The 13,049-nt window shown below is 46.2% G+C and overlaps 1 long non-coding RNA gene across 1 annotated transcript; it reads right to left on the bottom strand.

The window, feature by feature from the left end:
* Positions 1 to 354: 354 nt before the first annotated feature.
* LOC144948936 (uncharacterized) lies at positions 355 to 4,841 on the bottom strand. Its single transcript, XR_013640222.1, has 3 exons — positions 4,761 to 4,841; positions 2,745 to 2,781; positions 355 to 393 (listed from the first exon to the last, which is right to left on the bottom strand). It is a non-coding gene; the product is annotated as an uncharacterized LOC144948936 (long non-coding RNA).
* Between the last annotated feature and the right edge of the window lie 8,208 nt (positions 4,842 to 13,049).

Below are 13,049 nucleotides of genomic sequence, written 5' to 3'. Positions count from 1 at the left end.
AAAAAAACCCTAAATTATTTTTTACAAATAATTAATGAATACATTAATGTTACTGGAAGTCATTTTGAACATTTTTGTAAAAATAAATTAAATAATCCTCCGTGATGTTGAAATAAATAGAAAGCCCTATGTGACCTGCTTCTTGAGCTACCCTGTATATCAAGAGGGGTTATCCTGTGGACAGATTCCCACTGGAGAGCTTAGAGACGACTGCTGCCCAATTCTGACTTGAGCAGTAGATACCGACTCCAGAAAAAGCCTTGGCCAGAAGAGAAGCCACGAATGGGGAGAGGGGGGTACAAACAGCCCAAGAGAGAGCTCCTCACCAGCGGATCTCCATCAGCTCTTTAATGAGGTTCCTAAGGGGGTCCGTTTTCTCCTTCCACTCGAGCCCTGACAGCGTGAGACAAGAATTGTAGTTGCGAGTTTTTTTATGATGAGGTAGTGGGATGAAGCCCATAAAAAATTGGCCTTTACTGTAAAACTTTGCAGCTCTACCACCATATCAAAGATATATACTCTCTGGTTCTTTCAATAAAGTCACATAGGTAGAAAAAATTATTAAAAAAGAGAAAACACGAAATTTCGGTCGCAACACAAGCGTCCGTCTTCAGGTGTGAAAAAAATATCTGCTGTTGTGGCTTTATATAGGCACGGGAAAACACGACGTTTCGGTTGCAACGGTGGTCGTCGTCTTCTCTCACCCACCCGGTTGTCATCGTCCTCTCTCACCCACACGGTTGTCGTCGTCCTCTCTCACCCACCCAGTGGTCGTCGTCCTCTCTCACCCACCCCGGTGATCATCTTCCTCACTCACCCACCCGGTTGTCGTCGTCCTCAGTCACCCACCCGGTTGTCATCGTACTTACTCACCCACCCGGGTGTCGTCGTACTCACCCACCCGGGTGTCGTCGTCCTCTCTCACCCACCCGGGTGTCGTCGTCCTCACTCACCCACCCCGTTGTCGTCCTCCTCACTCACCCACCCGGTTGTCGTCCTCCTCACTCACCCACCCGGTGGTCGGCATCCTCACTCACCCACCCGGTGGTCGGCATCCTCACTCACCCACCCCATTGTCGTCCTCCTCACTCACCCACCCCGTTGTTGTCCTCCTCACTCACCCACCTGGTGGTCGTCATCCTCACTCACCCACCCCGTTGTCGTCCTCCTCACTCACCACCTGGCGGTTGTCGTCGTTGTCCTCACTCACCCACCCGGTTGGCGTCGTCCTCTCTCACCCACCCGGTTGTCGTTGTCCAATTTCTCTAGCCCCACCCGTCCATGCACGCCGCAAACCCTCCCCCCTCTCCCCTGTGAACTCCCACAGACAAACTCCTTCCCCCCTTCCCTCTCCACTCCCGTGCCTATATAAAGCCCCAACAGCAGATAATTATTTCACACCTGAAGACAGACGCTTGTGTTGCGACCGAAACGTCGTGTTTTCTTTTATTTCTTATTATTTTTTCTATCTACGTGACTTTACCAAAAGAACCAGAGAGTATGGATTCCTGCAGTCACGAAAGCTTCAAATCAACAAATACATATGTTTACCATTGGTGAATGTGATGAGTTATGACATATATATTAAGTGTTTATGACCTCATGGAGCTTCCCGCACTATGGTCAAAAAACTATTTTCTTAGAGAGCTTCATCCCACAACCGAGATGAGGGTTTGTTCATTTCACGAAGATTTACCCATCTCCACGTAATATTTGTCCCGGCATAAAACCAGCATACAGGGGAGTATTTACATTTCATTTTACAGAAAATATAAAACATGTATTTCAAAGATAGTGCTGAAGCACAGCAATGTGCATTTATTATAAAAAGGAGACAATTGATATTCTTTGGGTCTTTCGGTAAAGCCACGTAGATAGAAAGACCCAAAGAATATGAATTCCTGCAGTCACGAAAGCTTTAAGTGGAGACAATAGAGTTTATCAAAATTGAGAAATAACATATGAGTGCTCAACTGAGAGTACCGTGCATTTTTTCTAGGCACTCTGCCATGGCGTGGGAATCTCATCGAGTGGTCAGCAAGACCATCGAGACCAGTGGCAGAGCCAGTGGGGGGGGTCCGATTGAAATCCCTAATTTCGATCGGATCATTGGGGTTTATTAGAAATAAATCGGCATTTTGCGACCCCCACTGCCACTGTGTAGCATATTATTATGTGCCAGGAACTCTATGAGATGATAGGACAATATTCTGAGTTCATAATTGGCAATAAGTAACGGCAAAGCAGCTATAAGTGACTCAGAATTGTGCGCAGTTGCGTATACAGTACACAACTTCCCTGAAGGCATTCACCTTCAGCGAGCACGATGCCGATCACACACGGTTCAAATTCGACCCTTGATCGATGGCTACGCCATCGCCGCACACGTGTCGAATAAAATCAAGCGACAAGTCCTTGCTTACTCTTTGGTTCTTTCGGTAAACTCACGTAGGTATAAAATAAAATAAATTAAATCACGACGTTTCGGGCGCAACACAAGCATCCGTCATCAGGTGGGACAACCACAGCAATTGTTTCTTGATTTATTTTATTTTATACCTACGTGACTTTACCGAAAGAACCAAAGAGTATGGATCCCTGCAGTCACGAAAGTCCTTACTTACTAACAACTCCTATCATTTTTAATTTCTGGAGGGGTTTCCCCCTCTACCTGAAAATCCTGGCTCCGCCATTGATTGAGGCAACCTGCACCCTGTGACCATGGGATCCCCACCAGCCGTTACCTTTCTTCTTGGCTTCCTCGTCAACTTCCTCTTTCGTCTTCATGGAGAAAACGCACGGAAATGCAAAACGATAAATTTGTAAAACAAGAAAATTACAGTGGCTCATGAAACCACACCCGTAAACTGCATTACAGCAGTCACAATTTTTTATATAGTGCGTGCAAAAAAATAGTGCAGTGGTTGAGAGTGTTCATCAGTAGCCACGCTTATTATTCGACATCTTTGACCACTGTGATTATGGTCAGAGCCATTTTGAAAATCTTGCATGCAAATCAAGTTTCTAGGAAATGTGATTATTAGCTTTAAAAAAATCAGTGTGAATGCCTTAAGATAGTTTACAGTGTAATGTGGAAATTTAAATAATTGCTACATGGTAAACAATGCATTACTGCATCTCCTTGTCTAACTCCCCTTCTCAAATGTAATTCGATACGGAAAACCCTCTTGCAACTGGATACAAAAAATAATAAAATCACACCAAAAATGTAATTGAACCAAAAAAACTGGAGCAGAAACAATGTTTGCTAACTGATTAATATTTGAACCTTATGGAGGGACCCCGGGGTACCGAATAAACGGAAGTCAAAATCATAATTAATTTATTTATTTTTGGCGACTCCATCCCACCGCGCACATAAATGCCGCGACCAACCAGAAATCAATCCTCTTGTTCTTCACCAAGCACCCGTCGTTGCCAAAATTGCCGTAGTCATAAACAAAACTTTTGAATTTTGATTAGCGCATCGTGTAGAGCTCATCGAGAGGAATAGATTGCCGTATCGTTCGCCTTCAACAAACATAAAATGACATCGCAAGGCAGTTTATGCGAGAGCCGGGGGCTTATGGGACCCCAGGGTCCCGCCATAAGGTTCATTTGTTCTAAGAATGGTGCGGTGTTCAGCATTCGATTTGCACAGGTTGGTTAATACCCAGCCGGTGGTCGTCTAGCTATTTACTTAGGACATTACAGTATTTGTCTAAATAAATTAAATCATGTCACCATCGTGTACGCACGCTTGCCTGCTGGCGTACCAGCCAGCCAGGCATTAAGGCAACCAGCCAGCCAGCCACACTTTTTTTATTTAATGTAATATTACTTTTAAATATTTGCATTATTTCGGCCTTGGTTTGTGAGAGGGTGGCTGACTGCATACATTTTCACTGAGTCGAATATCTTCCATGGTTTACAGTGGTTATATACAATGCTCTTTGATATTCATTCGTTTCTTTCCAAAATGTGATTGGTAGACTTCTCTACCAGTATCCACATAACATGTTCCTAAATGCTGCTTGCTCACGTTGGTTGGCTGCCCTTCTCTATTTTCCATGTTCCGTTGTCAATTATTTTTTAGATCAATCTATATAAGTGTCACCAGAGGCTAATGGGCCTGTATTTCCCCATGTCAGGTGAGTTCACCAGTGTGCACTAACCAGTGTGGTGAAGCATGCACACATATCTTCCGATCAATGGTGATGCAACCTAAAACCCTGCCACTTGCAAATCTGGTTGAATCATCCCACGAACGAGTGAATAATGTTAAGTATCGCCGGTTGAAAACAGGATGGCTCCTTGATTTCATCATTAATATATATGAAACTATTTTTATTATACCAGGTAAGCTGAGCTATATAGCTCTTTTTCAGAAGTGACCTGCCACAAATGATAGCTCAACGAAGTGGCTTATCATGTGTAAATTGATAGCAGCAAAATAATCTAAATAATCTAAACGCATGTTGATTCTAAATGTGGAGAGAAAAACTGGAGGACCCGGAGAAAAATCAACGGGACCACAGGGAGAACATGCAAACCCCAAATATAGAGGTGTTAGAGTCGGGATCGAACCCGCAAACTCCTGTATACCATACGAGGTAGTTAATATCTGACCACGGCGCCCCAGAACCTAATTGTGAGCCATGCAGTTTTATAATTGTGTTTGTATGTATGCTGAACGATTATGATAAAGTAATGGATTATAAATAAGTCATTCCCTAAAACAAAGTCAGCTTCTGTTTTACCTTTGCCTTCCAAACGCCGACGTTGCTGTCCAGCGGCGCGTCCTCATCAGCCGAGGTTCTGCTCCTCCTGGCCACTGCTGCCGACACAGAGACAGGGCCAGGTGAGCACACATGGGGGGCACCCAGCAACTCCACGGCACCATGCACGGCCACGGAACAACGTCTGAAGTTCACATAGCCAGAATTCCTCATATACAACAATAACTCACAATCTTAATGCACCCATAACATACAACAAGTGTCTCACAGCGTGGAAATACAAATGAGGAAACGGGAGAGAATGGCACGGACCGGGCAAAGGAGATAAAAAAGAAAATAACAAATGAAAGAGGTCCGAAAACATGGTTAAAGGGAAAACTTTGAGGAGAAATTTGAAAGCACCATGTTGGTGAGATATTTACTACCTCGCCTGGTATGCAAGAGGTCGTGGGTTTGATCCCGACTCTGAAACCTGCTGTATATTTGGCGTCTGCATGTCTCTCTCCCCGTGGTAGTGTGAATCAACATGCATTTAGAGTATTTGGCTGCTGTAAATTTCTACATATGCCACTTCGTCGAGCTATCATTTGTAGCCAAGTTGCTTCTGAAAAAGAGCTATATAGCACAGTGGGCCTTACCTGGTAAAATAAAAGTAGTTTAGTTTAAAGCAGAGAGAGAGAGAGGTGACCAGGTGGAGTTGCCTGGGGAGGGTGGGAGCTGGACAGAAAGAGTGGGAGCTGGGAAATGAGCTGACGGTGGGATCCACGATGCGTGCGACAAAAACTAAATCCCATGAAGGAACCGCGGCCAGCCTTGCTATCATCCAGAAGAGAGCGGAGTCTCCAACGGTAAAGTTACAGGATGTCTACAGAGGTATAACAGAGGCCTGTGGGATGGACATAGTGCAAGAGCATTGGAGTAGAAGGGCGAGAGGAGAGGGGAAAGGGGAAGTCATGGGATTTATGGGGTGCTTGAGCTGAGTTAAAGACATAGATGCACGATTGGTTTGGTTCTAGTAACAGCTTTACAACAATCAGCTTACTTCATGGGACCACCTTTGACAGTAGCAGAGGCGTCATCTAGTCAAACAACGTTTGAGACGAGGCTCAAAAGAAAGCTGTCTCTGGTGTGGACCAATCAGTTTCAAGGACAATGCATATTATATCAGAGTATGTTTTTTGTTTGCATTCTGACCACAAGCATTGTGGTTAATGCAGACATGATTCCTTGTAAAAAGGTTTCAGTTTGGTGTTTTAACATCTTAACACCTGTTTTGTTGTCAGAAAAAAGGGGAAAAACCTATTATCAATCAGCTTACTGTTGATCCGCCCATACTATACATCTGTGAAAAAAAGCTTCATAGCTCATCAACTATGTTTTGTGTCTGTTTCATGCCATTCGTGCAAAAATTGTACTTTTCAAATATGTGGGTATGCTTTGTGAAAGGGATTATTGCATCTGTTCAGGGTTGGAGTTACCGTGGTAGAGGTAAGAATGCGACAGACGAATGGACGCACGGACACACGGCTAATCATGAGACCCTCCCTGTCCTCACTAAAACCCAACACAGAGGCCAATGCCGTAAACCACGTGGCCCAACCTGCGGAAGCAGCATGCACCTCCGCCTCGTAGCCGTACAGCTTCTGCACCTTGACCACGTCGCAGGGACTCAGCGAGTTGCTCTGACCCATGTGCAACATGCACAGAACGTCCCTGGGGATGATCGTTGGGTTGCGCTCATCCACGGAGCCTGCCAACCTAGAAGACCACATGCGTACACGCTGTAGTGAATGAGTAATGTTACGCACACAGATACATTGTGGTGTATAATTAATGTTACACACACACGTACATGCTGTGGTGCATGAGTAATGTTAAAAACACACATACATGTTGTAGTGCATGAGTAATCTTACATACACACACAGGTATATTCTATAGTGCATGAGTAAAGTTATGCACACACACATGTACGTGCTTTTGTGCATGAGTAACGTTACACACAAACACAAATAACCCCAATATAACCTTGACAGATTGTTGGGCCGAGGGCTGTAAGTGAGCACCTATAAAGGCTGGCACAACACACAAGGTGGGGTGGGTGGCTAGCACCACACCCGGCCGCCTTTGTCTCCCTAGTAGCAATGTTTGAACACCATACCAGTCGACCTAGGGGAAGCACAGGACCGGTTCAGATAATCGTCACTGGTGTTGGCCATGAGCAGGAATCGAACTCGGCTCGGCATGATCATAGCCTAGCACGCGAACACACACACATACGTACATGCTGTAGTGCATGATGGAGCTGCAGTCGTAGGGCGCTACCAAATCCTGTTCGTTTGAATTGATGTCCACAATCTGCTCTTTCCATTCTATGAAAAACAAAGAACACCTGTGATATCGCATCATCACTGTTTCAAATGCCACGTACACCACAGATAAGCATCTTGCTCAGATTCCCTGCATTCCATGCACACTGGGTGACAAGTGCACGGAACCGTGCTGCATTTTTCACGTTCGCAGATGCATACGCAGCCTCGAAACCAGTCCACTGACCCCGCAGGAACCTGTGCTTTGTGTAGTTTAAGTTAATTTTGCTTAAATTGTAAAAAAAGTGTCTCAAGAGTCAGAAGCAGGTGCCACTGCTTATTTATTTCATAAGTTTACGAGGTGGCCCGGTAGTTCAAAGGACTGATACCATCTCATTCAACCATCTCAGAACCCACCATGTTGCTTATATCTGTCTGTTCTTTATTTGACCATATTAGAGAACAATGAGATTCATTACAGTATTTGTTCATTAGCCATCACCTCCACACAAATTGATCTTTCATCCTCTGGGATGCATGCCATTTAATGGCTGCCACTCTGTTATTACACTTGATGATCGGACAAGTAGCGCCAATGTGTGTTGTGAGGTGCGATTGGACATTTAATTTACATCACCTTCCTCTGGCTCATTACAGTTTTAGCTTTACTGAGAAATTGTCCAGCCATTTATTATCCTTTTGTTTTTTTCAAAGTACCAGTATGACTGTACTGTAATGAATGGTTGGACAATTTCTCAGTTAAGTTAAAACTGTAATGAGCCAAAGGAAGGTGATGTTAATGACGTTTCCAATCAAGTAAAGTAGTACCGTACTGTGTCCCCGCACCTACAATTAACACAGTTAGCTACATACGGTATGAAAGAAATTCAACATACACCCCGGTTTACATTGGGGATGCGTTCCTAAAAGGTGAGACGAATATCTAAACGACGCAAATCAAAGCAATTTTCCAGTACAGTACATTTCTTTATGCGAGATGCAAAGTCGTTCATGTACAGGGTAGGTGGATGCTAAGGCTGAGGCGATGGATACGAGAAAGGACGGATGCTGTCAGCGAAGGAAGTGTGGGATGAGATGATGCAAATCAGGTAGCAGTATTAAAATAAGCGGCAACATATTTGCGAAACTATGCAAAAAGGGGGAGACATTAATCGGGGTACGACTATACATGTATTTTTTTGTGTTGACTATACATCTCTCTCCATAAAATACCTTCACTAGACAGACCGTGGCTGCTGAGGGTGATGCTGCTGCTTATGTCTCTCACCTTTCTTGACGTTCTCTGGCACCACCCAGACGTGGTCGTCGCGGTCGCTGCGACAGTGCTCGTGCTGGAAGCCGAGCGCGTGCATCAACTCGTGCAGCACGATGCCCTTGGTCACCTTGCCGGGCTCCAGGGACAGTGGCTGCTCCCCTCCCTGCTTCCCTGGCAGTGACCAGCTCTTGCTGAGAGGCATGGGGGAAAATTACCCATTTTGACATTTCAGGATTGATATGTAATCGAAAGACGTTATTGTCTTGGTTTGGTCTTTGATTTCTGTTATTGTTGTTTTATTGCATTTCCCAAGCATCCATTTGATCTTGAGAAATCTGCAAAAATGTATATACTTGTGCAACTTGTATGTACACCCTTTTTTATTGAATTTCTTGACTTTTCTCTATTTTACTCTTGTATCCTCTCTAGTATTTCTTATTTATGCAACTTGCTGACCCGCTCCTAACCAACAGCTGTGAAACAGAGCTTCATTGTTCATCAGATTCCTCCAGTATGAATACAGATTATGATCTTCATTACTTCACATCAGAGTGTCAGCAGACAAGCCAGTAATGAGCCAAGGAATAGATGAAGGCCTCCCCAAGCCACCGACACCTCTAACGATCTTGCGATGCAACAATCCACCTGCACATTATATTATTCTATCGCTGCATATTCTCGGTCAAAACAGGCATTTACTTTGCAGGTGTAATACCTGTTTTGAGATCCCCCCCCACCCTCCACACTGTAGGGTGGTAATTCTGGATGTGAATTATGGGAGTGGATACTGGGTGTGAATGCTCAGTGTGAATTCTGGGCATGAATGCATATTGAGAGTGAACTCTGGATGTGGTTGCTGACTGTGGATGCTGGTTCTGATTGCTGGAAGTGATTGCTGGTAGTAAATGCTAGGAATGGATGCTGGATGCGATTGGTGGGCATAAATACTGAGAGTGAATGCTGAATGTCGATACTCTATGTGAATCCCTCACCCGCCCAAGTCCTGGATGTGAATGAAGTCCGTTTCACCAGCGTGGGGTTGGAACCGGACGCATGTTTTCTTCTCAAACTCTTGTGTCGCCTGTACGACCGCCTCCACGTCATAGTCGTCTGAGAAAAACACAATGCCCAAGTATATTTATTACTGGCACATGAGTGGTATGTCCACCGACAGAGTGTTAGAATCATTAAAGCTGCGTTAGAATCCACTCGTATGCAGGACCGTAGCCTTAGAGCCCCACTCTTACAGAAAGAAACTCCAGTGAGAGGCAAAAGCTCGCTTTCTTGGCTTTGGCATCGCCATGAAAAGTTATGGTGGTGGTGGCTCAGTGCCTCAGAGGTGATTTCTGTTTTAGAGATGCTGAGCCAACAGCACTGAGAACCTGGGATCCAACCTGGGTTTCAGTCACCCATGATAAAACTGGGTTCTCAAGTGTCGTGAGGTCATGGTTTCTACCCAAACACTCATAGCTGTCATGAAACCCAATCGCAATGTACCTGTATTTGGGATTTGACCTACATGGGTATATATTTGTATATAACCGCAATGATGAATACAGGCGTCACTGGGATGCCATGAGATTATGAGGACACGACCGAGTGCCATGCAGTGTGGGATGCAAGGTGCTGACTGAAGGGGCCTCGGCTACCGAGCAGCGATCCCCGGGGTGACGCGCCGCTCCCATGTCGCTCGCTGCGACAGCTCTTCATGGTCATGGCACCCCTATATGACAAGATGTTAACTCCTTTACCTGGTATAAACAAAGTCGTGGGTCCGATCCCGACCCTGACATCTGTAAATGTGGGGTTTGAATATGCTCCCCATGGTCGCGGGGATCCTTCTCCAGGTCCTCCAGTTTTTCACTCCACATTTAGAAACATGCCTTTCGAGTATTTGGCTGCTGTACATTTCCACATAATAAGCCACATTGTTAAGCTATTATTTGTGGTCAGGTCGCTTCTGAAAAAGAGCTATATAGCTCAGTGGGTCTTACCTGGCAAAATAAAAGTAGTCACTTATTTTGTATCTCAACACAAAACGGCAATGGCCCCGCCACTATGCAACTGGGATCAACACCGGGTCGGGTGCCCCTGTGCTCAAAGCGCATTGCACACAATAGGACGCTGGATTGCTCAACATCAAGCTGACTGATGGTCAACTGAGCCCCTCATCCCTCTTGTGGGTCAATTAAGTAAAAATTGTTTTGTTGCATGTCGACAGCAGGTGTGCAATGGATGGACTGGCCATTAAATAAAAATGTTATTTCATCCAAAAGCCGGACCAGCATCAACAAAGAATTGGATTCAAGGCGATATTGTAGTGATTACACTGAAACATAAAGTAGGAGATGAGTGCAGTGTGAACCCTGCAGCATGGAGCAGAATGAGCGTGCTGTGGTGCAGTAGGCACTCACAGAAGGCAGCTGAGAGCTTGTACGGGACGCACACCTGGCCACCCGGGCCCTGGGGCCAGCGTCCCACTCTGCCTGCGGAGATGCCGTCCTTGACTCCACAAGGCGAGGGCGCTCCTGCCGAGACACGGCACACGGGGAGGGCTTCGGCACGCACTCCAGAGCGCCACTCTCACCACAGCGGCAGCAGCGGTGGCACGGCGAGCGAGTGTCTCCGCGTAACTGCGACATTCACCACCACAGCCCTGCAGCGCCCTCAACCAGCACAGCAACTCTGCTCTCCCTGTCAGCGACGAGGAAAAAACCTGGGAGCGAGGTTCAAGGGTCACTGCACTCTGTGCTCAAGGTGACTGGAACTGAGGTGCAGATCGCTGCCAGACTGTGGGGTCATAGTGGCGACATGACGGCTGTGCAATACAGCCTGGGTACTTTCAAGATAGTTGTCCTTCCCCTGCACCTCCAATTAGCACGGATGGCCATGTGCAGTGAGAAGGAAGTTTAACATACATACAAGCAGTTTGTGTCATGTGCTGTGAGATGCCAGAATATGTGCTGAGGTTTCTGGTTAAGGAAAATGTCAGTGCAGCTACAATGTGCAGAAGGATTGTTATCTGTACAGTTTGGTGATATGCGTACCTCATGCAGAAGTATTTGGGTGATGCGAAAGGTTTTTAAATGAGAGTCGATAGAAACTGATGAGATGTGTGTAAATGTCCGTGTCCTGAATAATTCTATGTTCTGGTATTAGGGCATTTGAATACGGATGGTATAAAATATGTGAGTGTAGCAGGACAATACCGCTAAAATTAGGGTGCGTTTCATTCCATTTAATAATAAAAAAATGACAACAGTACAGATTACAATTATGTATTACAAGGAAGCACTGCCTGCACCTGAGTGCCACTGCCTATTGCTGTGCAGTGGCGGTGATGTGTTCATTGCAGACATGGCTATCCTCTAAGTCAGCTTCTTAAAACTAAAGAATAACAATAACTGCGAGTACCTCTCATGCTGCTACCCTTCACCTCCTGGGGCAGCTGCAAAACAAACACAGACAGCTGAGTCAACACAAACGCACGTGACTGCTGCTCTTGCTCACAGCCACTGCAAGCGCTGCTGCAGGTTGTAGAGAAGAGGTGGCGAGGTGTGCACGTGTCGAGCCCTCTATCACTCCACTGCTGGATGAGGGCCTCTCCACACCATGCGGGCCGTAAGAGTCATTGGACCATACTTCACCGCGCTGGTCGGTGCGGGTTGCTGAAGCATACACGTGGGGGCGTAGAAGTACAGTACAACAATGGGTTTTTCTGCACTTCCCGTTGCTGCTCACGATGTAGCCCCACAATGAGGTACACCGGCTCCTTATGAACGGAGCCCGGGCGACACCACCCGTGCACGTACCTTGTTAAACAATCTCATCGCGTCTTCCTTCGTGCAGGCACCAGCATCTCTGTGCGTGGTGCCGGCTCCTGCTCCGGCTCCTGCACACACAACGAAAAAAATCAGCTGTATAGCCTTAACAGACAGTTGGGGCATGTGCTGTTAGCAAGCACCTTTGAAGGCTGGTACGGCACACGAGGGGGTAGGTTGGCCAGCACCACACCCGACCGCCTTTGTCTCCCCAGTGACGATGTTCACACACCGCACCAGGTACAGATTTGAGACTGAGTCGACCTAGGGGAGGTCCAGGACCAGCTCAGATAATCGTCACCTATGTTGGCCATAAGCAGGAATCGAACTCGGGTTGCGGGGTTCGTAGCACAGCTCGACACACGCGCACGCCAAATGTAATGCACAATGCGATGCACTCAAGGAAGCCGCTGTGTGTGGGGGGATGGCGAGTGCACCACTGGCTCAGGGCCACCAGCAGTGGTGAGCGCCGTGCCATTGTTCATGAAGCAAGGAGACGCTGTGACTATCTCGCAGGGCAGTCACGCTGGAACTGCTCCCTGAGCTCACAGATGCTGATGCTACGGCTGCTGCGGCTACTCCTGCTACTGCTGCTACTGCAGCTACTTCTGTGGCTTAACACGTAGGCTTTTGCGACCAATTATAATATGCATAATACAGGTTTTTGTGTTAGATCGCCTAAAATATAAATGTGTTATCGACACACCACCACCCGAGACAGCCAACTAGTAAGGTTGTAATCATCAGCGAAACTTCGTACTAAAATTGAAAATTACGTGGGTTCTAATCTCCAACACCCCTGTGTGCTGAAGCAGTAACTAATTGGCACATTTTATTTACGTGACAAACCTTCTGCAATTTACCCCAAAAACCTTTATTATGGACTTCTATGACTGCTACTGCT

Source organism: Lampetra fluviatilis, chromosome 3 (genome assembly GCF_964198595.1).
Source record: "Lampetra fluviatilis chromosome 3, kcLamFluv1.1, whole genome shotgun sequence".
NCBI classification, from domain to species: domain Eukaryota; kingdom Metazoa; phylum Chordata; class Hyperoartia; order Petromyzontiformes; family Petromyzontidae; genus Lampetra; species Lampetra fluviatilis.
This window is presented reverse-complemented; position numbering and strand designations above follow the sequence as displayed.